Here is a 24,649-nt window from a genome sequence, read left to right on the forward strand (position 1 = left end):
ATTCTTGCCACCTCTTCAGTTAGTAGAAGGAAGGAAATCACAAAAATTAGGGCAGAAATAAATACAAAATAAACAAAAGAGACCATTGCAAAAATCAACTGAGGTTAAAGCTGATTCTTCGAGAAGATAAATAAAATAGAAAAACCACTTGCCAGACTCATCAAGAAACAAGGGAGAAGAATCAAATCAACAAAATTAGAAATAAAAATGGAGAAATCACAATGGACAACACAGAAACATAAAGGATCATAAGAGACTACTATCACAACTATATTAAGATGGACAGCTTGGAAGAAATGGACAAATTCTTAGAAAATTATAACTTTCAAAAACTGAACAAGGGAGAAATAGAAAATCTTATCAGACCCATCACAAGGACAGAAATCAAAACCATAATCAGAAATATTCCATCAAACAGAAGCCCAAGACCAGATGGCTTCACAGCTGAATTCTACCACAAATTTAGAGAAGAGCTAATACCTATCCTATTCAAACTCTTCCAGAAAACTGTAGAGGAAGGTAAACTTCCAAACTCATTCTATGAGGCCACCATCACCCTAATACCAACCCCCAAAACAGATGCCATAAAAAAAGAAAACTACAGGCCAATATCACTGATGAACACAGATGCAAAAATCCTAGCAAACAGAAGCCAACAACATATTAAAAAGATCATAAATCATGACAAAGTGGGGTTTATCCCAGGAATGCAAGAGTTCTTCAATATTTGCAAATCAATCAATGTAATACACCACATTAACAAATTGAAAGATAAAAAACATATGATTATCTCAATAGATACAGAGAAAGTCTTCGACAAATTTCAACATCCATTTATGATAAAAAAGAAAAACCCTCCAGAAAGCAGGCATAGAAGGAACATACGTCAACATAATAAAAGCCATATATGACAAATCCACAGCAAACATTATCTTCAATGGTGAAAAATTAAAAGCATTTCCCCACAAGTTAATGGTGCCCACTCTCACCACTACTGTTCAACATAGTTTTGGAAGTTTTGGCCACAGCAATTAGAGCAGAAAAAGAAATAAAAGGACTCCAGATTGGAAAAGAAGAAGTAAAACTCTCACTTTTTGCAGATGACATGATCCTCTACATAGAAAACCCTAAAGACGCCACCAGGAAATTACTACAGCTAATCAAAGAATACAGTAAAGTTGTAGGATATAAAATTAATATGCAGAAATCCATTGCATTCCTGCACACTCTCAGTGAGAAAACAGAAAGAGAAATTAAGGAAACAATTCAATTCATCATTGCACTGAAAAGAATAAAATACTTAGGAATAAATCTATCTAAAGAAACAAAAGACCTATATATAGAAAACTATAAAACAGTGATGAAAGAAATCAAAGAAGACACAAATAGATGGAGAAATATACCATGTTCATGGATTGGAAGAATCAATGTAGTGAAAATAAGTATACTACCCAAAGCAATCTATAGATTGAATGCATTCCCTATCTAGCTACCAATGGTATTTTTCAGAGAATTAGAACAAATAACTTCACAATTTGTATGGAAATACAAAGAAACTTTGAATAGCCAAAGCAATCTTGAGAAAGAAGAATGGAACTGGAGGAATCATCCTGCCTGACTTTATGCTATACTTCAAAGTAACAGTCATCAAGACAGTATGGTACTGGCACAAAAACAGAAACATAGATCAATGGAACAAAGTAGCATTACTAGAGATAAATCCACGCACCTATGGACACCTTATCTTTGACAAAGGAGGCAAGAATATGCAATGGAGAAAATACAATCTCTTGAACAAATGGTACTGGGAAAACTGGTCAACCACCTGTGAAAGAATGAAACTAGAACATTTTCTAACACCATACACAATAGGATGCATGCACTGGGATGACTGAGAGATGGGATGGGGAGGGAGGTGGGAGGGAGGGTCAGAATGGGGAACACATGTACACCCATGGGGGATTCATGTGAATGTATGGCAAAAACCACCACAATGTTGTAAAGTAATTAGTCTCCAATTTAAAAAAAGAAAGAAAACATGTTACATAAAGAAACCTAATCAGAAAACATGATGTATTTTCTGATTCTCCTTATATAAAAAGTTCAGAATTGGTGAATTTATAGACTAAAAGTAGATTAGCATGTGTCTAAGGAAGGGATAAGGAGGGACAAGAATGGAAAGTAACTGCTATTGGATAGGAGTTTCTATTGAATATGATGCAAATGTTATAAATAGATTATGGTGACAATTGCACACTCTCTTAACATGCTAAAACTGTTGCATTATACATTTTAAATTGATAAATTATATGCAATGAATTTATACTCCAAAGATGCTTAAGAAAAGAAAATAGGCTGATGGGATGTCACAACAACAAGCAGAGAAATGGAATTGTGTAAGACAATTTCAAAGAATGGTAAATTGTCTAATTGGCTGGAGAAAATGATCAGAGTGTGGTGTTGGGGGTTGTGAGTAGTGAGAAAGTAAATTAGAAATGCAGGATTCAGCCAAAGTTCTGACTATGGAACTCACTTCTGATGACCTCACTCCCCTGCTTAACAAATAGTGGGAATCAATTTAGGTTTGTGAGCAGAAGAGTAATATGATCCAAACAGTGCTATCAGAAGATTGATTCTGGTATGGTAGGATTTTTAGTTTAGTTACACATCATTTTTATATTTCAAAATGACATTATTATATGTTAATATGATTTCTCTCTCTCTCGCTCTCTTTTTTTTCTTTTTTTTGTCAATAAAGTCCTACAGGAACCAAACTAACTGCTTTGCCATTTCTCATATTTAAACTGTGTTTATCTTTCTTTATTCAATTTACCCTAAATGGAAGTCACTTTCCCTGCTCTCTACAGTATTCTGAGCCCTAGTTCAAAGACACGTGTGAAACATCTCTCTAGTAACCTTCTCTCTTTACCTCTTATTCAACTCTGACCATTTCTCTACTGTATATTTCTTTTTCAACATGTGTGTATCAATGTGTGGTGTATTGATTGATATGTATAATTATTATATGTGTATTTAATTACATCATTTTTAATGTATATTTTCCCAAAATAAACTTAAGGTTGGTGCTGCTACTTTGGTTTCTGTTGAATGCATCTTGAGTAACCACAGTATAGCATAGTATTTTGTGCTTAAAAGTTTACTCAAAAATTGTTCTAGCTAGCAAAGTCCTCAGGGAGGGTCACATTCTTTTTGGATAATTTTCATTCATATCATTTGGCCAAATCTAATTTTCTCTGTGAGACGTTTAATGGCTATCTTCTCAATTTTCAGGACGTGCTGTCTATAATATACATTTCCCAGATGGCCTTATTGTTACAATAATATTCCAGAACATATACATCTCTTTCAGTTTCTCTTCTTCTGACACCTTCTGACTAAGGTGACACACTCGAGTCACACAACTGCATCCTGAGTTGTGACATGCAATGCTTCAAAAACCAAGTGCTCTGTTACTGTGACTTCATTTCAAGTGCAAAGAACAATGACATGAGGTACAAAGGGAGTTCTCATTCAGTATTTTGCTTAGGAGGTGTATACTATAACTTATTGGTTGCCCCTTGGCATCACTAAAAGACATTTTTAGTTGGAAACTAGATCTAAAAGAAGGGACTGTTTATGAGTCAGAAGAATGGCTGTCATCATCTTTCTTAGTATATGAGATCTATAAAATATGGGACTTCTTGGGAGAAAAGAGTACCTCGCAGATTTAATTAAGACCCAATGCATATGCCTGAGGCCTTAGCCCTGTTCTGACTAAATGAAGACAAAACATAGAGAATTTATAAATGGACACAAGTATCTTTCGCTCATTTTGACTAAATAATGGACAATAAAAAAAAATTTATGTTCATTTCCATGTCCATCACTATTTAACACCTTTTGAGAACTTGATTTCACTAAAAAAGAGCTCACCTTAAATTCAGGAGATTTTTTCTTTAGTTTTAAATTCTGCCTCTTGCTATTTTTATTTTGGAGCAAATTATATAAACTTTCTGATCTTTGGTTCAAACTTTTTAAAAGGCAGTTATAAAGAACAAATGCACTAAAGTTAGTAAGTTGATTTAAAATTAAGATATCCTAGAGTTGAAAATTAATATTATTTTGCAAGATGAAAAATGTCAAGTGTATATTTTAGAATAAAAAAATTAGTCCAAAAATAAATGCCGAGACATTTTTAAAAAAGATGTCTTAAGCAATTTACTCTTTATTTTTTCCATGAGGTAAATCAATATACAAGCATGTAAACTTGCATATGACTTTGAATTTAGCCATGGCATATATTAAAATAAGGGGAAGCAGGTCATTTTTAAGTGAAATGAAGTAAGTTCAAATGGGTCAGACTTTGAAATTAGAAGTAAAGTGCAGCAGATGTTTGGAGAACAGATCCAGTTATAGGAACTAGAAGAAAGTCTTGTCAAAGGTTCAGTTCAGTTCAGTCACTTAGTCGTGTCCGACTCTTTGCGACCCCATAAACAGCAGCACGCCAGGCCTCTGTGTCCATCACCAGCTCCTGGAGCCTATCCAAACCCGTGTCATTGAGTCGGTGATGTCATCAAACCATCTTATCCTCTGTCGTCCCCTTCTCCTCCTGCATCAGGGTCTTTTCAAGTGAATCAGCTCTTCACATCAGGTGGCCAAAGTATTGGAGTTTCAGCTTCATCAGTCCTTCCAATGAACACTGAGGACTGATCTCCTTTAGGGTGGACTGGTTGGATCTCCTTGCAGTCCAAGGGACTCTCAAGAGTCTTCTCCAACACCACAGTTCAAAAGCATCAATTCTTCAGTGTTCAGCTTTCTTTGTAGTCCATCTCTAATATCCATACATGACCACTGGAAAAACCATAGCCTTGACTAGATGGACCTTTGTTGATAAAGTAATGTCTCTGCTTTTTAATATGCTGTCTAGGTTGGTCATAACTTTCCTTCCAAGGAGTAAGCATCTTTTAATTTCATGGCTGCAATCACCATCTGCAGTCAAAGGTAATACTGATAAATAACAGGCAGCATTCTTATGGAATCATTGGCATGAGGAAGATTCAGCTGGCTTAGTATGTATTTACTGGCATCCAACCTACAACAATTGGGAATAAAATTTGTAAAATTAGTTTTGCCTACCACAGTTAGCAGAGCCTAGACATTGACAGGGTTTCAGGAGCTTAGAATATGACAACAAAAGATATGAGGTAAACAAAGGAATAAAACCAAAGTAAGGTCTTAAATTCAGGGAATTAAAAAGTTTATCAACAGAATCTCAGCCACACGGAAATAGGGCTAGGATCCAGTTATCAAGGTTGAAACTAAAATGAGCAGTGAGCCTCTGAACAGGTAGGAGTCCAATTATACAAACTGGGGAATAATGATTATAATACTAATATTATTGTAACACTAGTGAATGCTTATTGATATAGTTCTTTTTGAGATATACATTATTTTATTCACTTCATATTAAAACCTTATAATTTAATCTTATTATCATCACTGTTTTGCAGATGAGAAGACTGAGGCACAGAAAAGTTAAGCAATAAGGTCAAGGTTAAAAAGAAATCCCTTTTCAGGCATCTGGCTATAAAGCCATATCCTTTTTTCTTGTTGTTGCTTGTTTTCTTAGAGTCTAGCTTTTAACCAATGTAATATACTCTCTCTTGGCCTCATGAAAAATCCCATAATGAGACTATCAAAGAAGATAATCCCATGCTGCCTGATGTTCAGTCTTACAGGGATGGATTCCCAGTAGCCAGAGACAATGAAGCTAAACTGGAAGTTTATTTTTGGTTTTAGAAACTTTCAAGTCCAAGCTATGAGAACAATTTCAGTATCAATTCTAAACTATAGTGAGGATGAAGAATCAGAGCATATGGGAATAGATGGTATCAAGGAACATAGTGTGGAGGATAAGTAAGCTCTGGAAAGGGTTTGAGGTTTGAAGTCAGGATATAGGCATTTGATGATGTGGCCAAGACATTTACAGCAGAGGTTGGTGCAGAAATTCAAAAGACAAGGACTAAGGTAGAAAAAATATGGCTTGTGCTTGTTAAAACAAACAAACAAACAAACAAACAAACAAAAAATTTCTGCTTGAAGTGAAGATTGGATGGATTGGGAGATCCTCACCAGCAAGAAGAACAAGCAAAGAGGACCATTGTTCTCCTGCAGGAGAGGCTAGATTTGGTGGTTGTATGTAATGTCTCTTCAGATCTGTTCTAGCCTAATTAACATTTCTGTTTTAGAGATAATTATGATTCACAGTGAGTATAGACCCCCATTCCCAGATAGTATGAGAATCAGACACAGCATGAATTTCAACTCTACTGGGAAACACATTCCTGAAGAAAATACCTGGCAATTTTGTAATTGTTCACACATATCTTAGTAAAGTGGTAAATATAAAATTTGTAATATCCAACAAAGTAAAATAAATCATGTTTTGAAAGCTTCCCTTCCCGATGGCAGATGCTGATTATTTCCACACTTCCTCAAAGAAGCTTCCAATTTCTCCCCCTTACTTCAAAGAAGACTCTGACCCCCTGCCCAAATGATTCTCCCTTTGAAAACTTATCTGGTAAAACACACAAACAAACAAATAAAAAACGCTTTTCTGATCAAACAGAATCTTTGGAGTTAGTTTTTGGACACTAGTTTTCCTTCTCCCGAGGTTGCTGGCCTCCTGAATAAAGCACTCTTTCCTTATCCAAAAAACACTTGTCTCAAGTATTGGCTTTCAAGTGGTGAGACATCAAACCTGAGTTTGGTAACACTAAGAGGCTGGATAATAAACAACAGGGTCTCCAATCTCTTGCAAATCTTTCTTTTGGATCAAAGAACAATCTGATTGTCCTGAGGCCTGTGATCATAGCCAAAAAGACCATATAAGGGCCACATAAAAAGACCCTGAAGCTGCATAAGAAGAGACATTCTCATTTGCTCATCTAATGTTTCAGTTCAGTTTAGTTCAGTCACTCAGTCATGTCCAACTCCTTGCAACCCCATGGACTACAGCACTCCAGGCTTCCCTGTCCATCACCAACTCCCAAAGCTTGCGCAAACTCTTGCTCAAACTCATGCTCATCTAGTCGGTGATGCCATCCAACTATCTCATCCTCTGTCATCCTCTTCTCCTCCTGCCCCCAATCCCTCCCAGCATCAGGATCTTTTCCAGTGAGTCAACTCTTTGCATGAGGTGGCCAAAGTATTGGAATTTCAGCTCTAGCATCAGCCCTTCCAGTGAATATTCAGAACTGATTTCAAGATTGACTGGTTTTCTATTTTTGCAGTCCAAGGGACTCTCAAGAGTCTTCTCCAATACCACAGTTCAAAATAATCAATTCTTCAGTGCTCAGCTTCCTTTATAGTCCAACTCTCACATCCGTACATGACTACTGGAAAAACTATAGCTTTGAGTAGACGGACTTTTGTTGGCAAAGTAACATCTTTACTTTTTAATAAGCTATCTAGGTTGGTCATCACTTTTCTTCCAAGGAGCAAGTGTCTTTTAATTTCATGGCTGCATGAAATATCTGCAGTGATTTGGGAGCCCAAGAAAATAAAGTTTCTCACTGTTTTGATTGTTTCCCCATCTATTTGCCATTAAGTGATGGAACCAGATGCCATGATCTTAGTTTTTTGAATGTTGAGCTTTAAGCCAACTTTTTCACTCTTCTCTTTCACTTTCATCAACAGCCTCTTTAGTTGTTGTTTGCTTTCTGCCATAAGGGTGGTGTCATCTGCATGTCTGAGGTTATAGATATTTCTCCCAACAATCTTGGTTCCAGCTTGTGCTTCATCCAGCCTGACATTTTGCATGATGTACTCTGCATATAACTTAAATAAGCAGAGTGACAATATACAGACTTGATGTACTCCTTTCACTATTTGGAACCAGTCTGCTGTGCCATGTCCAGTTCTAACGGTTGCTTCTTGACCTGCACATAAATTTCTCAGGAGGCAGGTCCGGTGGTCTGATATTCCCATCTCTTTAAGAATTTTCCACAGTTTGTTGTGACCCACACAGTCAAAGGCTTTGGTATAATCAATAAAGTGGAAGTAGATGTTTTTCTGGAAATCTCTTGCCTTTTCAATCATTTAACAGATACTGGAAATTTGGTCACTGGTTCTTCTGCCTTTTCTAAATCCAGCTTGAACATCTGGAAGTTCACGATTTACATACCATTGAAGTCTGGCTCGGAGAATTTTGAGCATTACTTTGCTAGCATGTGAGATGAGTGTAATTGTGTGATAGTTTGAACATTCTTTGGCATTACCCTTCTTTGATATTTGAATGAAAACTGACCTTTTCCAGTCCTTTGGCCACTGCTGAGTTTTCCAAATTTGCTGGCATATTGAGTGCAACACTTTTACAGCATCATCTTTTAGGATTTGAAATAGCTCAACTGGAATTCCATCACCTCCACTAGCTTTGTTCGTAGTGATGCTTTCTTAGGCCCACTTGACTTCACATTCCAAGATGTCTAGCTCTAGGTAAGTGATCACACTATTCTGGTTATCTGGGTCATGAAGATCTTTTTTTGTATAGTTCATCTAATGTTTAGTCCACCCTATTCTGTATCCAGCTGGCTGAAAACACGTGTAAGACCTGAGCCAAATGACTTGATTGCCACATCCTGAATTTCTTATTCATAAAAATGTGAGGTGATAATGAAATTACATTATTGCTTTGAACCACTAAGTTTTAAGATGATTTTTTTTTAAGAAATAAGAGAAAGAAAACAGGAAATATTCCAGAAAGCATTCATTTCAGTTCAGTTCAGTCACTCAGTCGTGTCTGACTCTTTGTGACCCCATGAATTGCAGCATACCAGGCCTCCCTGTCCCTCACCAACTCCTGGAGTTCACTCAAACTCATGTCCATCAAGTCGGGGATGCCATCCAGCCATCTCATCCTCTGTCGACCCCTTCTCCTCCTGCCCCCAATCCCTCCCAGCATCAGAGTCTTTTCCAGTGAGTCAACTCTTCGCATGAGGTGGCCAAAGTACTGGAGTTTCAGCTTTAGCATCATTCCTTCCAAAGAACACCCAGGACTGATCTCTTTTAGAATGGACTGATTGGATCTCCTTGCAGGCCAAGGGATTCTCAAGAGTCTTCTCCAACACCACAGTTCAAAAGCATCAATTCTTCGGTGCTCAGCTTTCTTCACAGTCCAACTCTTACATCCATACATGACTACTGGAAAAACCATAGCCTTGACTAGACGATTATACACAGTTAAATATAGAATTCAAATAGTAAAGGAAGAAGAGTAGACATCATAGGTTATAAAACAGTATCTGCCACATTTCCCATATATTTATGTAATCTTGTGGTAGGAAAAGTGGTATATATATAAAGTATCAACATATTGCAATATAGTAAATTTAATGTGCACACTTTAATTTTAATGTTCCATAGCATGTGGATGTGAATACTTTTCTGAATCTGGTAGTTAATGAAGCCCTCCTTTAGAAGTTTAATAATAATATGATTAACAATGATAAAATTTAGCATTTAATAGATTTTTAGTGAGATAAGCACTTTAAATATCTAATATTAGTCCTTATACCCACACTTTGAAGTTTCATTATCCCAGATATATAAAGGAAAAAGTGGAGACATAAAAATCATTTATCTATTAAATGGAAGAATTATTTTTTTTCAAATTCAAATCATTTTATTTTAAATTCTAGATTTGATTTGAGTCCTAAAGAAGAATAAGAAGAAATTAGTGAGTGAGTAGTGATGGAAAAGAGATTTGCAAATACAGGAAATTGCATTTACAAGAAAAAAAGGAAGTAAGAAAATTTATGGGAGAACTTTCATTTTGGAGTTATTTAAGCACAAAATTCATGACAGAAAGTGGAAGAGACTATTGGAGAGTAAACAGCTACCAAATGATAGAGGGTCTTAAGTGACAGGTATATATCCTTTAAATGATAAAAAGCCATTGGAAAGTTTTCTACACTGTTGGTGGGAATGTAAATTAGTACAGACACTACAGAGAACAGTATGAAGATTCCTTAAAAAGCAGAGCTACCATATGATCCTGAAATCCCACTCCTAGACATATATCTGCAGAAAAATATGGTTTGAAAGGATACATGCACCCCAGTGTTCATTGCACTAGCCATGCACATTAAAATAGCCATGACATGGAGATATACATACATACATATATATATATATATATATACATATACATACATATATATATATATAAAATAGACTATTTACTCAGCCATTAAAAAGAATGAAATAATGTCATTTGCAAAAACATGATGGACCTCAGGATTATCATACTAATTGAAATCAGATAGAGAAAAACAAACATCATATGATATCACTTATATGTGGAATCTAAAAAAAAAATACAAATAGCTTATTTACAAACAAAAAAAGACTCACAAATTTAGAGAATAAATTTATGGTCACTGAGGGGAAGGTTGGGGGGAAAAGGACAGTGAAACTGGTCAATCACTGTCCTAGAGGCTTTAGAATTTTAGATTTTATCTTCCTGCATATGAGCTATTTTAAATTTCTTTTTGCATGGAGTATGAGTAATGTAGGGGCTTCCCTGATGCCTCAGAAGGTAAATTACCTGCCTGCAGTGCAGGAGACCTGAGTTTGATACCTGGGTGTAGAAGATCCCCTGGAGAAGAATGATTACCCATTCTAGTATTCCTATTATTCTTACTGGGATAATTCCATGGACAGAGGAGCCTGTTGGGCTATATGGTACATGGGGTCACAAAGAGCTGGACACAACTGAAAGACTAACACTTTCACGTTTTTCACTTTCATGAGTAATGAAGATCTATTTGTTTGTTAGTTGTTCCAGCACATGTAATATGATTTTATTTTCCACATCCAATGGGTCAGTTCAGTTCAGTTACTCAGTTGTGTCCGATTCTTTGCAACCCCATGAGTTGCAGCACAGCAGGCCTCCCTGTCTATCACCAACTCCCAAAGCTTTCTCAAACTCATGTCCATCTAGTCGATGATGCCATCCAAACATCTCATCATCTGTCATCCCCTTCTTCTCCCGCCTTCAATCTTTCCCAGCATCAGGGTCTTTTCCAGTGAGTTAGCTCTTCACATCAGGTGGCCAAAGTATTGGAGTTTCAGCTTCAACACCAGTCCTTCCAATGAACACTCAGGACTGATTTCCTTTAGGATGGACTGGTTGGATCTCCTTGCAGTCCAAGGGATTCTCAAGAGTCTTCTTCAACACCACAGTTCAAAAGCGTCAATTCTTTGGCACTCAGCTTTCCTTATAGTCCAACTCTTACATCCATGCATGACTACTGGGAAAACCATAGCCTTGGACCTATCCAATGGGTAGGTCATTATGTGGACTTTATCTTTAGTTCAATTGATCTATTTGCCTATCCTGACTTCAGGATCAAATTTTCTTTTATTAGTGTAGATTTGTATGAGTCTTGCAATCAGGAGCTGTTTGTTCTCCAAAATAGTTCATCTTTTTCAGGATCCTTTTGCTTTTCTAGGTTCGTTGCATTTCATATAAATTTCATATTATCTGTACAAGACTATGTAGAAGACATAGAACTAACACCATAAACAAACAAACAAAAAAAGATGTTCTTTTCACCATAGGGGACTGGAATGTAAAATAGGAAGTCAAGAGATACCTGGAGTAACAAGCAAGTTTGGCCTTGGAGTACAGAATGAAGCAGGGCAAAGGCTAACAGAGTTTTGCCAAGAGAATGTACTGCCCATAGCAAAAACCTTCTTCCAACAACACAGAGACAGTTCTACACATGGACATTACCAGATCATCAGTATGAAATCAGGTTGATTATATTCAGCTGAAGATGGAGAAAATCTATAGAATCAGCAAAACACACACACACACACACACACACAAAACAAACAAACAAACAAAAAAAAAACCTGAGGGGTTACTGTGGCTCAGATCATGAATCTTCTATTGCAAAATTCAGACTTAAGTTGAAGAAAGTAGGGAAAACCACTAGACCATTTAAGTATGACCTAAATCAAATCCTTTTCAATTATATAGTGGAAGTGACAAATAGATTTAAGGGATTAGACCTGATAGATTAGAGTGCCTGAAGAACTACAGACAGAGGTTTGTAACATTGCACAGAAAGTAGTGACCAAAGCCAACCCAAAGAAAAAGAAATGCAACAAGGAAAAATGTTTGTCTGAGTAGGCCTTACCAACAGCTATGAAAAGAAAAGAAGGGAAAGGCAAAGGAGAAAAGGAAAGTTATACCCATCTGGATGTAGATTTCCAAAGAAGATCATGAGAGGAAAGAAAGCCTTCTTAAGTGAACAATGCAAAGAAATAGAGGAAACCACAGAATGGGAAACACTAGAGATCTCTTCAAGAAAATTAGAGATACCAAGGGAAAATTCATACAAAGATGGGCACAATAAAAGACAGAAATTATTTGGACCTAAGAGAAGCAGAAGATATTGGGAAGAGGTGGCAAGAATACACAAAACTGTACAAAAAAGTCTAAATGACCCAGATAACCATGATGGGGGCTTCCCTAGTAGCTCAGCTGGTAAAGAGTCCACCTGTAATGCAGAAGAGCCCGGTGCAATTTCTGGGTTGGGAAGATCCCCTGGAGAAGGGATAGGCTACAGATACCACAATTCTTGGGCTTTCTTGGTTCCTCAGACACTAAAGAATCCACCTGCAGTTCAAGAGACTTGCATTTGATCCCTGAGTTGGGAATATCTTCTAAGGAGGGCATGGCAACCCATGCAAGTATTCTTGGCTGGAGAATCCTCATGGACAGACAAGCTTGGTGGGCTACAGTCCATGGGTTCACAAAGAATCAGACATGCCTGAATGACTAAGCACAGCACAACCATGGTCATTCACTTTAAGCAAGACATCCTGGAGTGTGAAGTCAAGTGGGTCTTAGGAAGCATTGCTATAAACAAAGCTAGTGGAAGTGATGAGATTCCAGTTGAGATATTTCCAAATCCTAAGAGATGATACTGTTAAAATGCTGCACTCAATATGCCAGCAAATTTGGAAAACTCAGTAGTGGCCAGAGGACTGGAAAAGATCAATTTTCATTCAATCCCAAATAAGGGCAATGCCAAAGAATATTCAAACTACCTCATAATTGTACTCATTTCACATGTTAGCTAGTTAACGGTCAAAATCCTTCATTTTAGGCTTCAACAGTACATGAACCTGTTCCAGATGTATAAGTAAGATTTTGAAAAGGCAGAAAAACCAGAGATCAAATTGCCAACATCCACTGGGTCATAAAAAAGCAAGGAGATTCTAGAAAAGCATTTACTTCTGCTTCATTGACTATGCTAAAGCCTTTGACAGTGTGAGTCACAACAAACTAGAAAATTCTGAAAGAGATGGAATACTAGACCACCATAACTGCCTCCTGAGAAACTGGTATGCAGGTCAAGAAGCAGCAGTTAGAAACAGACATGGAGCACTGCCCTGGGTCAAAGTTGGGAAAAGGAATATGTCAAGGCTACATATTGTCACCCTGCTTATTTAACATCAATGCACAGTACATCATGTGAAATTTTGGGCAGGATGAATCACAAGATGCAATCAAGACTGCCAGGAGAAATATCAATAACCTCAGATATGCAGATGACAAAAGTGAAGATGAACTAAAGAGTCTCTTGATGAAGCTGAACGAGGAGAGTGAAAAAGCTGACTTAAAACTCAACACTCAAAAAACTAAGATCATGGGATCTGGTCATCACCTCATGGCAAATAGATGGGGAAGCAATAGAAACAGTGACAGACTTTACTTTTTTGGGCTCCAGAATCATTATGGATGGTGACTGCCACCATGAAATTAAAGGACATTTGATCCTTCGAAGAAAAGCTATGACCAACCTAGACAGCATATTAAAAAACATAGACATCACATGGCTGACAAATGTCCATGTAGTCAAAGTTACAGTTTTCCCAGTAGTCGTGTGCAGATGTAAGAATTGGACCATAAAGTAGGCTGATCAGTGAATAATTGATGCTTTCAAACTGCAGTCCTGAAGAAGACTCTTGAGAGTCCCTTGGACTGCAAGGAGATCAAATCAGTCAATCCAAAAGGAAATCAACCCTGAATATTGGAAGGACTGCCACTGAAGCTAAAGCTCCAATACTTTGCCTACGTGATAAGAAGAGCTGAATCATTTGGAAAGACACTGATGCCAGAAAAGATTGAGGGGAGGAGGATAAGCAGATGACAGACGATGAGATGATTAAATGGCACCATTGGCACAATGGACTTGAGTTTGACCAAACTTTGGGATATAGTGAAGGACAGAGAAGCCAGGTATGCTGTAGTACATGGGGTCAAAAAAAGTGGAACAGGACTGAGCGACTCCACAGCAACAATGACAAAGCAGGGCACCCAAAGGCAGTGCTCTGGGACAACCTAGAGTCCTAGGGTGGGAAGGAAGGTGGGAGGGGGTTCAGGTTGGGGAGGACACATATATACCTATGGCCTATTAAATTTCTGTACGGCAAAATCCATCACAATTCAGAAAGGAGTACATCAAGGCTGTATATTTCCACACTGTTTATTTAACTCCTATGCACAGTACATCATCAGAAATGCTAGAGTGGTTGAATCACAAGCTGGAATCAAGATTGCCTGGAGAAATACCAGCAACTTCAAATATGCAAATGATACCAGTTTAATGGCACAAAGTGAAGATGAACTAAAGAGCTTCCAGTTGAAGGTGGAAGAGGAGAGTGAATAAGCTGGCTTAAAACTCAACATTCAATAAAAGAAGATCATGGCATCTGGCCCTATCACTTCATGGCAAATAGATGGTGAAAATGTGAAGACAGTGTCAGGTTTCATTTTCTTGGACTCCAGAATCACTGGAGATTGTGTCTGCAACCATAAAATTAAAAGATGCTTGCTTCTTGGAAGAATAGCTATGACAAACCTAGACAATATATTAAAAAGCAGAGAATTCACTTTGTTGACTATGGCTGAATGTCCATATAATCAAAGCTATGGTTTTTCCAGTAGTCTTGTATGGATCTGAAAGTCGGATTGTGAATAAGACTAATCAAGGAACAATTGATGCTTTTGAACTGTGGTGCTGGATATGACTCTTGAGAGTCCCTTGGACTGCAAGGAGATCAAACCAGTCAGTACTAAAGGAAATCAACCCTGAATATTCATCAGAAGGACTGGTACTAAAGCCAGAACTCCAATATTTTGCCCACCTGATAAGAACTGACTCTTTGGAAAAGACCATGAAACTGGAAAAGATTGAAGGCAGAAGGAAGAGAAGGTGACAGAGGATGAGATGATTGGATGGCACCACTGACTCAACAGACAAGAGTTTGAGCAAACTCTGGGAGACAGTAAAGGACAGGGAAGCCTGTCGTGCTGTAGTTCATGGGATCACAAAGAGTTTGACATGTCTTAGTGGCTGAACAATAGCAACAACACTTATCTTTCCATTAAAATAAATTAATGAATTAAAAAAATCATCTGTATGTAAGTGTTGCATAAAATTTCCATTGTAATTTTGAATGTTGTGGTATTAATAATAGGTTCTGGGAAAATAAAATCTTTAATATGTCCATTTATTGAACATGATATATACAGATCTTTGTTTAGGTTTTTATTTCTTTTAGCAGTGTTTTGTAGTTTTTTTTAATTTAAATTTATTTATTTTAATTGGAGGCTAATTACTTTACAATATTGTATTGATCAGTTCAGTTCAGTTCAGTTCAGTCACTCAGTCATGTCCAACTCTTTGCCATCCAATGAATTGCAGCATGCCAGGCTTCCCGTTCCATCACCAGCTCCCAGAGTTCACTCAAATTCACGAGCATTGAGTCAGTGATGCCATCAAGCCATCTCATCCTCTGTCGTCCCCTTTTCCTCCTGCCCTCAATCCCTCCCAGCATCAGAGTCTTTTCCAATGAGTCAACTTTTTGCATGAGGTGGCCAGAGTACTGGAGTTTCAGCTTTAGCATCATTCCTTCCAAAGAACACCCAGGACTGATCTCCTTTAGAATGGACTGGTTGGATCTCCTTGCAGTCCATGGGACTCTAGAGGTCTTAAATAATTTCTGTTAATTTTTCTCAGTATTTTGTTATCCAGTGATGCTATAAATATAATTTTATTTAAAAAGAAAGGTTTTGAGCAGAGGAATGACAATATCATAGTTTTTGGATCAGTCATCCATGTATATTATGCAGATTGTATTCCAAGAGTAAGAATATAAAATTACAATCAGAAAACAATTACACTACATAAGCATGAAAGGCCATGGTGGCCTTGTCAGAATAACATAAATTCGATATGAGGGAATAGGTTCAATACCTATTTAAGAAGTAAAACTCTTAATCCTTAGTTATTAGGGCTGAGTAAGTAATAGACAAGAAGAAATCTCAGATGACTCCCTGGTTTTGGGATTAAGTAACTGGGTGAACTGAGACCTGGAAGACTTGCATTTCACTGTGAAATGGAATAAAATTGTGTTTAGTTTGGATTTTTCAATATGATGTGCTTAGGAAGACATCTGATGACATATCTAGCAGGAAACCCCATATATAATTTTAAAGTTTGAATGAATGTCCAGGTGCACAAATATATCTTTGGTAATCATAAGCATGTGGTTGTAATTAAACCAGAGTTGATTAAATCATGATCAGAATATATACAGAAGAGGAAGAGCAGTCAGAGAGTCTGAAGTCAGACTCCTCTGGATGAAGGTCTGAAAAAATGAGACAGAGCGGGGAGCTATAAGAGGACTTGAAAGAGAGAAGTTAGAGGTGTAAGAGAAGAGCCAGAAGGGAAAGGCATCACCAGTAACAGATAAACAGAATGTTTTTAGAATGCACAAGTTGCTAATATCACGTAGAGCAGTGATGATGTTTTCTGAATAGTCAGAGAAGTCTGAAAATTATTTGATTGATTTGACTTGACTTGGATTTAAAAAAAATGGGTTCATCTTTGACTCTTCTCTGTCTCCCACACTTCAGAATTTTTTAGTGAATCTCATTGGCTGCACATTCACTAGAATTTAACCACTCACATTCTCTCCATTGCTAAATCATCTCCTCATTGCCACATTTGACTCCTTACATTCTACTGTCAAGACAGCACCAAGTCCTTTAAAAAGGAGTAACATCAACTCACCTCTCTGTTCAAAATTCTCAAATGCCCTCTCTTTTGGTATAACAGAAGTTTTAATTTTTCCTGTAGTCTTGCTTATTGATATTCTATCATTTTTGTTGTTTTGCTTGGGGCTGGTGCACTGAGACGACCCAGAGGGATGGTACGGGGAGGGAGGAGGGAGGAGGGTTCAGGATGGGGAACACGTGTATACCTGTGGAGGATTCATGTTAATGTATGGCAAAACCAATACAATATTGTAAAGTAATTAACCTTCAATTAAAATAAATAAATTTATATTAAAAATAAAATAACCTTCAACAAAATTAAAAAATATAGTTTTGAATACTTCAAGATTGTAAAGATATGCTTCTATATTTTATTCTAGAATTTCACACTTAGGTCTCAAATCCATCTGGAATCTGTTTTTGTGTATGGTGTGAGCTAGACCAAAGTCCATTTGTTTAGCTACCTATCATCTATCTGTTAATATCTATCTATGTATTAATATCTATCTTTCTAATCTATCTGTCTATCCAGTTGTCCCCACGACAGTGACTGAAGCCCTTAATTTCTCTCTACAGCTATTCAGTACCATCTTTCTTATAAATAAAGTGACCAAATATGAATAGGTGTGTATCTATACCTGCTTTTTATTGCACTGATTTGTCTATTTTCATGCCAGTATCTCACTGTCTTAATTTCTGTAAGTTGTTCAATTTTGTTCTTCCTCATGATTGTCTTGGCTCTTTTTAGTCCTTTCCATTTTGAATAGAAATTTGATTAATGTGGCACTGAATGTAAAGATCAATTTGAAGAGAAATAACAGTTATATAATATTTAAATTTCTAATACAAGAACTTGGCAAATTTATTTATTTTTCTCAATAATACTATGTATCTTTCTCTATAGAAGTCTTGTTATAATTATCCCCATGAATTTAATGTTTTTAGTGCTATTTTGAATTGTAATTGTTTACAATTTTTCACTCTTGTACTGTCTTTTGCCAGGCTTTAATTTTTCACCATACCATTTTTCACCCTGCAACATACTATCTGATTATTCTTTAGGTCTTCTCACTAGAATGTAGCCTCTATGGAGAATGTGAAAGTTTATTTATTTACCAGTATAACCGGGTACTCAGAATAGTGCAGAGTAGTGGTTTGATAAGTATACTGCATGAATGAATAATTGAATTAATATATTTTAAGATGCTGGGCTAAAGGGACATCAACAGGTGGCAATTAGGAGAGTTGAGATTTCTGGTTTTCTTTCATGTTAATGTTATTCTTGATTAATATGTTAATAGTCTGAGGTGATAGAGCCAGTAATGAAGAAGAGGTTGAAGGTATAGGACAAAGTGGACAATAAATGATGTCTGTGTGGGAGCAGAAGAATGTTGCAGGAGTGAAATATCTTGTTTTAAGATGAAGGATAAGAGGAATGGAGGGAGGGGGTATGTAGGTCTTCTTTAGATAATCCACAGATGGTTGCTCAGTGGTCAAAGCTGTTTATTTCAGATTGCCTAAAGCCTCTGATGATATCGTACAAAAGCTCATCTGCTGAGCATGAAGAAATGAATAGAAAAGCAAGAGTGAGAAGAAAGGAGTGAAGACTAAGAACAGTTTCTGAGGAAAATGGAAAAGGGGACTGACCAGGGACAAGTAAGCAAAGGGCACAGCTAATGTCAGAAACTATGGATTGGTTGTGGCTCCAAACCACATGTTATATGGTTTTCCTTAAGAGTGCCAGTTGTTAAAGTGAATGGAGAGTTTGAGTTTGTTTGTTTGTTTTTGTTTTTTTTTTTTTTTCTGGAAAAGGGCAAAAGAAGAAAGCTACAGGAAGCTGAAAGTACTCTTGAGAGTGTAGTTCTAGTGACCAAAAATGTAATCTAAGATGATGAAAGCAAGTTTCTTGAGTGACCAAGGAAATTGAGACTCCACGCTGTTGAAAGAAAAAAAAAAAAAAGATTCTATATTAGAGAGCTTGTTGATCTTTTGAGAAGAATAAATATCTACACATGTCTGCTTGTAATGTGAAGAGTATGAACAAATCAGTTTACCCCTCAAACTGTATCTCCTTCATCAGCCAGCTAGCTCTCTGAAAATACCCCTATTGTTGCTACCCCCAACAGCAAATGAAAATCAGATCACTCGATACATCAAATATATCCATGTCAGGTCTGTCCCAAGACATATGGGGAGCTACACTTTCTCTGGCTATGAAACACTGTTACAAGAATTTTGAAAACTGTTTCGATGCCTGAAGACCCAATGCTTTTGAGACAAATAAAGTGCATCTCTCACCTGGGTGAGAGGTAAAATGTGAATGGTTTAGGGTACTCTGATTTGCCTTTCAAGGAAAGTTTTCTCAAAGGAAGAAAACCTGCCCACCCTCACTAGCTACAGCTCAACCTGGCTCTAATTAGGAAAGCCCTGGGGTTTCCGTAGCAACTATGCAGGACTTTCAGGGATATGCCCAGCTCTCTGCTTGGTTGCTAAGGAAACAACAGCAGGGGGCACTGAGGAAGCTGAGCATGGCGGGTAGCTGATGCTTGTGAGACACACATCCTGTGGGAAGAGTATTTCCGATTCCTGGACTCAGTCTGGCAGATTTCACCATCCGTTGCTCACCAGTTACAAACAACAATGAAAAGAGTCCTGACTTTAGCATGAAGCCTAAAAGCATTTTCCCTTCACTCACCCTTTATCAGTCCAGTTTGTGTGTATGTATGAACAACTGAGAAACAATAGGAAAAACAGTGATTTTCAGCTTAAAAGATGAAGGTTGCCTCTTGAAATGTGAGACATTGGAGAAGCATCTGGTCAAAGATAATACTGTGGGAGAAGCTCTGAAAATTTTGAGAGATGTCTCCCATCATCTGTGGAGCAATATTGGAAAACTTCTCAGATTGAAACAAAAAAGGCAATTAGTTTCCTTTTTGGAAACAAAGAGACATCTGTGCAAAGTATGCTAGCATATTCACCAAGGGCAAATACGGTACATGAGGAAATATATTTCAGCTGGACATCTCTCCCCTTCACCAAAGTTCAAAAGTTAGTCTCAAGTAAAATTATTCACTGCAATCTAAGGAAAGTACAGATGCATTAATAGTCAATTCCCAGCCTTCTCAAAGACACAGGAAAAAGATGTGCTGTATGTTTTTGTTGTTCAGTTGTTCAGTTGTTTTCAACTCTTTGCAGCCACACAGACTGCAGCATGCCAGGCCTCACTGTCCTTTACCAGCTCTTGGAACTAGCTCAAATTCATGTCCATTGAGTCGGTGATGCCTCAATTATAGTATTTCTATTCAAACTTAAAGATTTTTGGAACTGATAGTTTATGGTGAACGGTGTCATATTTGTGACAAAGAAGATTTAACCTCGGGACCAGGGATCAGGCTTGATCACTCAAGAGCTTCTGTGTGGCAGAATTTTATTAAAGTATGAAAAGGGAGAGAGAAAGCTTTTGACATAGACATCAGAAGGGGTAGGGAGAGTGCCTCCCTTGCTACTATTAGCAAGGGAGTTACATACTTTTTAAATTAGCTATTACAATAAATCAAAAGAATGTCTCAAGGTTGTAAAAATTTTACCAAACCCACTCCCCCAATTTACATTTTAAGATGACAGGATTAGAACTAATAAGAGAGAGATCTTACCAGACCCACTCCCATAATATGAATTCTAAGATATCAGGATTAGTCAGAAGGTTTCCAGGAAGAATAAACTGTTCTCCAGCAGGAGATACTGTTGTTATATAATCCTTACTAAGGAATATAGGAAAAAAAAAAAAAAAAAAAGTTGGTCCTTTCCTCCTCCTTGAGAATTCCAGACCCCTATCTCCTCTTCGAGAGCCCTAGACCCCTTTCTCCTCCTCGGGGACCCCAGACTTCTTATGAACCTTCTTAGGAACTGACTCTCTCAGAACTCTCTGAACCTTACAAATTAACAGTATCCGAATTACACAGAAAAGAAAACTGAAGTCTAGGGACATTAGTAACTTACCTAAGCTACAGAATAGGTAACTGAGATCAGTTCAGTTCAATTCAGTCGCTCAGTCGTGTCTGACTCTTTGCGACCTCATGGATCGCAGCACGCCAGGCCTCCCTGTCCATCACCAACTCCCGGAGTTCACTCAGACTCACGTTCATCAAGTCCATGATGCCATCCAGCCATCTCACCCTCCGTCTTCCCCTTCTCCTCCTGCCCCCAATCCCTCCCAGCATCAGAGTCTTTTCCAATGAGTCAGCTCTTCACATGAGGTGGCCAAAGTACTGGAGTTTCAGCTTTAGCATCATTCCTTCCAAAGAAATCCCAGGGTTGATCTCCTTCAGAATGGACTGGTTGGATCTCCTTGCGGTCCAAGGGACCCTCAGGAGTCTTCTCCAACACCACAGTTCAAAAGCATCACTTCTTTGGCGCTCAGCCTTCTTCACAGTCCAACTCTCACATCCATACATGACCACAGGAAAAACCATAGCCTTGACTAGATGGACCTTAGTCAGCAAAGTAATGTCTCTGCTCTTGAATATGCTATCTAGGTTGGTCATAACTTTTCTTCCAAGGAGTAAACGTCTTTTAATTTCATGGCTGCAGTCACCATCTGCAGTGATTTGGGAGCCCCCCAAAATAAAGTCTGACACTGTTTCCACTGTTTCTCCATCTATTTCCCATGAAGTGATGAGACTGGATGCCATGATCTTCATTTTCTGAATGTTGAGCTTTAAGCCAACTTTTTTGCTTTCCTCTTTCACTTTCATTAAGAGTCTTTTTAGTTCTTCTTCACTTTCTGCCAAAAGGGTGGTGTCATCTGCATATCTGAGGTTATTGATATTTCTCCCAGCAATCTTGATTCCAGCTTGTGTTTCTCCCAGTCCAGCGTTTCTCATGATGTACTCTGCATGTAAGTTAAATAAGCAGGATGACAATATACAGCCTTGACGTACTCCTTTTCCTATTTGGAACCAGTCTGTTGTTCCATGTCCAGTTCTAACTGTTGCTTCCTGACCTGCATACAGATTTCTCAAGAGGCAGGTTAGGTGGTCTGGTATTCACATCTCTTTCAGAATTTTTCAGTTTCTTGTGATCCACACAGTCAAAGGCTTTGGCATAGTCAATAAAGCAGAAATAGATGTTTTTCTGGAACTCTCTTGCTTTTTTGATGATCCAGCGGATGTTAGCAACTTGATCTCTGGTAGCTCTGCCTTTTCTAAAACCAGCTTGAACATCAGGGAGTTCACAGTTCACGTATTGCTGAAGTCTGGCTTGGAGAATTTGAGCATTACTTTACTAGCATGTGAGATGAGTGCAATTGTGTGGTAGTTTGAGCATTCTTTGGCATCGCCTTTCTTTGGGATTGGAATGAAAACTGACCTTTTCCAGTCCTGTGGCCACTGCTGAGTAGCTGGCATATTGAGTGCAGCACTTTCACAGCATCATCTTTCAGGATTTGAAACAGCTCAACTGGAATTCCATCACCTCCACTAGCTTTGTTCATAGTGATGCTTTCTAAGGCCCACTTGACTTCACATTTCAAGATGTCTGGCTCTAGATTAGTGATCACATCATCATGATTATCTGGGTCATGAAGATCTTTTTTGTACAGTTCTTCTGTGTATTCTTGCCACCTCATCTTAATATCTTCTACTTCTGTTAGGTCCAGACCATTTCTGTCCTTTTTCGAGCCCATCTTTGCGTGGAATGTTCCCTTGGTATCTCTAAAACTGAGATAAACTGAATCCTTATTATCTGACAATATAATCATATAACTTACTAAATGCTTAATCTGTTTGTTGCCCTTTACATATGTATTCTTATTTAAGCCTCATGATCATCTAAGAAAGAATTTATTATTATTTCTATGTCTTAGCAAAGGGAACAAGCTCAGAGTATAATGTAAGTTATTCAGTCACACAACTAGCAAGTAGCAGAGCTAGACTCAAATAAAGGTACATCTGACTCCAAGATACAAGGACTTTTCACTGCATGACTCAGTATCTGGGTATCTTTCATAACATGGTGGAAAGCCCCTGTGCAGTTAGATATTAATTGTGGAAGAAAAAAAAAAAAAGCTGACTCCATGAGGAAGCTCTTGAATATTGTTTTAAAGACACAACTCTCCCCAGTGTTTTGCCCTACTGAGGGAATATGAGTAGTAAACATCTATGTTGTCCCTCTTATCATATATTTCCCACTCTTTCCATGACTCAATTGGAGCCTGTGGTTCAGACATTGTCACATTTTGTTCTTATCTCTTTTTTTCTGTATTATTCTTTGATTATAATACATTATTTTTTTCTTAAAACATTTTATTTTGTATTGGGGTGTAGCTGATTAACAAGCAATGTTGTGATAGATTCAGGTGAACAGTGAAGGGACTCAGCCATACATATAAATGTATTCCTTCTCCTTCAAGTTCCCATCCCATCCAGGCTGCCACATAACATTGAGCTGAGTTCCATGTGCTATATAGTAGATCCTTGTTTTTTACCCATTAGCAGTGTGTACATGTCCACACCCAAATCCCTAACTATCTCTTACCTCATCCTTCCCCTCTGCAACCATAAGCATAGTCTCTAAGTCTGTGTGTCTGTTTCGTAAGTAAGTTCATTTGTATTTTTTCTTTTTAGATTCCACATATAAGGGATGTTATACAATATTTCTCCTTCTCTACCTGACTTACTTGACTCAGCATGACACTCTCTAAGTCTATTCATGTTGCTGCAAATGGCATTTTAGCTTTTTAATGATTGAGTAATATTCCATTCTATATAGGTACCACATCTTCCTTATTCATTCCCCTGTTGATGGACATTTAGGCTACTTCCATGACTTGGCTATTGTAAAGAGTGTTACAATGAACACTGTGGTTCATGTATCTCTTCAGATCATGATTTTTCCCAGATATATGTCCAGCAGTAGGATTTCAGGTCATATAATAGCTCTATTTTTAGTTTTTTAAGAAACTTACATACTGTTCTCCATAGTGCCATACCAATTTACATTCCCACAAGGAGGAGGAGAGTTTCCTTCTCTTCACATCCTCTCCAGCATTTATTTTTTGTGGATTTTTTGATGATAGCCAAAGAGATGGGAATACCAGGACACCTGACCTGCCTTCTGAGAAATCTCTATGCAGATCAGGAAGAAACAGAACTGGACATGGAACAACAGACTAGTTCCAAAGAGGGAAAGGAGTATGGCAAGGCTATATCTTATTATTATCTGCTTATTTAACTTATATGCAGAGTACATCATGAGAAATGCTGGGCTGGATGAAGCACAAGCTGGAATCAAGATTGCTGGGAGAAATATCAATAACCTCAGATATGCAGATGACACCTCCCTTATGGCAGAAAGTGAAGATGAACTAAAAAACCTCTTGATGAAAGTGAAAGAAAAGTGAAAAAGTTGGGTTAAAATTCAACATTCAGAAAATTAAGATCATGGCAGCTGGTCCCATAGCTTCATGGCAAATAGATGGGGAAACAATGGAAGCAGTGATAGACTTTATTT

Source organism: Budorcas taxicolor, chromosome 3 (genome assembly GCF_023091745.1).
Source record: "Budorcas taxicolor isolate Tak-1 chromosome 3, Takin1.1, whole genome shotgun sequence".
NCBI classification, from domain to species: domain Eukaryota; kingdom Metazoa; phylum Chordata; class Mammalia; order Artiodactyla; family Bovidae; genus Budorcas; species Budorcas taxicolor.